Genomic DNA, 2315 nt, shown 5'->3' with positions numbered 1-2315 from the left:
GAATGCTTTTGTCCACAGTCACATTTGCAATACAGAACTTGATATAGACCAGTACTGATCCTGTGAAAGTTTCTAGTTCCTGGTCTTCAAATATGTCCCAGTCTGTCTGTGTGAAGCAGTCCTGTAGTTTGGAGAGAGCATTTTCAGGCCAGGTTGTAACAGTCTTTGTGGTGGGCCTGGCACTGCGTCTGAGGGGTGTGTAGGCAGTGCTGCCAACTCCTCAGTAAGGAAAATCGCTATTGGCTGTCCTAAAAAACAACAACCAATCTTTTAGCAATTATTGGTTTTTTTTTAAATGTTAATTTTAAATTTTTTCAGACTGTGTGTGTGTGTGTGTTTTGTCTTTTTAAGTAGTTTTAAACCTTGTGATTCATAAAAAGTAACAGTAAAAGAAGAACATTTTTAACCATAAACCATCAAAATGGACATAGCAAGCCTCATCAGACAGCTTCAGACAAAGTCAGCAGCGGCTTCGCTCATGTGCGATTGATTTTGCAGTTTGTATGTGTGGCAGCACGAGGTGGGAATAAAGTAAATACTCTTCACAGTTTAAAAGACAACGCCACCCTGGGAATTTCACCCAGGAAATACTGGAAGTAACACTAATCACCAAGAAGGCACTTAGGTTTGCTATACTCAGTACAGAGATGAGATTCAATGATAAAACAGTTTGACAATTTATTAATAATTATTTAAAACAACATATAAAAGCACAATCATAAATATCAATGTACAAATGTGCTTAAAAAAAGGTATTCAGAGCCGAGGTTTACCAGTGGAGGGGCCGGGATGCCACGCACCAACTCAAAAAAAAGAAAACTCACCAATACACCGGTGCAGCAAACTATCACCCACTGACGCTAATAAACTAAAAGAAGACAGGTGTGTAACACTCAAAAGTTCCCACCACCAAGGTGCCCCCAGTCTCCTCCACGTCAGCCCTCCGCATCTGAATAAAAGAAAAAAAAGAAAATTATAATATATTACAACAAAACTAATATGCAGCGCTGGGGGATAACCCAACTGTACGCCAGCCGACTCCCGTAGCCGGTGTTGTGCCAAAAAGTGATTGTCTGCCAAAAAATGATTTCCGGGATTTCCCAAAAAGTTATTGCTCGTATTTAAACTGCTATAAGTAACTTGTTGGGCTGTAATATGTTAAACATATGTCAAATGCATCCCTTATGGATGACATAAAGTCATCTTGAGCCACAAACAACATTCGTGTAACAAGGTAGAAGCCGCAATCAGTTTTTGGCAGTGACTTTTATATAACCTTTATTTACGCAGTTAAAAAAATCTCATTAACATTAAAAATGTGTTTTGTAAGAGTAAGTTAGCCAAGAGGACAGCAGAAATGTCAGCAAATATTATAATAGTTCTGTAAAAATATTTTAAGTGGGGATAAAGGACCGGATTGGTTATAATGTAAGTACAATAACACAGAGTTGTAAAAATACTTGAAAAACTGATAATTTTTTAATTCTCTATATAACCCCTTTGTAAACCCTGTTCACCGAAGTCTATTTACGAACATGTGTAAAGATATTGCACATAAAAAACACAGAGAAACATTGGAAATCAGTTTTTGGCAGACAATCACTTTTTGGCACCACTTTAAAAGGCTGGCAGCAGCAGGAAAATAAACCTCGCAACAGGAACAGATGGTAAAAGCAAAGCAGCAGCACTTCAGTTAGCGTAGCATTGTGTAAAACTAAGGCCCACACTCCCTGCAAAGCATAATAAGTATTTACTATAAAAGAACAATGAAAGGCAGAGATCGTAACAAACTGAATTACGTACCGAGTAAACAGCGTCACGAATCATGAGCAGAGTGGCTCATAGGAGGCTTCTACAGCTACGACCTAAAAACAATATCTGTTTACCACCAAGTAAGGTAATGTATGCACTACACTGAGTAAACACCTACCAGCTGCGATGGAGGCTTCAGAAGGCTGACCCACAGATGATCTCTGCAACACCAAGTGAAGTCAGGTGACCAAAAAGGAGATCACAGGTTAGCGATCCAGTAATGCTCAAATCGCCACTATTTATGCTAGCGCCCCCCTAATGTGCCAGGCCGAAAGTGGGTTGAACCGAGACATAACATTCATCCTGCCACAATCGCATAGGGGCGAATATCTCCTGCTCTGACATCAGCTAGGGGGGACTGCTGCGCGTAGGGTTGCCAACCGTCCCTTAAAAAACGGAATCGTCCCGTATTTAGAAACAAAAGTACACGTCCCGTATTGAGCTAATAAGGGACGCACTTTGTCCCGTAATACAGTGAGAATCAAAAGTAGTCTATAAATGTT

The sequence above is a fragment of the Haplochromis burtoni genome, unplaced genomic scaffold, assembly GCF_018398535.1.
Source record: "Haplochromis burtoni strain Fernald_Lab_line unplaced genomic scaffold, NCSU_Asbu1 Contig_1197, whole genome shotgun sequence".
Classification (NCBI taxonomy): Eukaryota; Metazoa; Chordata; class Actinopteri; order Cichliformes; family Cichlidae; genus Haplochromis; species Haplochromis burtoni.
The sequence above is the reverse complement of the archived record's forward strand: the minus strand, read 5'-3'. Positions refer to the sequence as shown.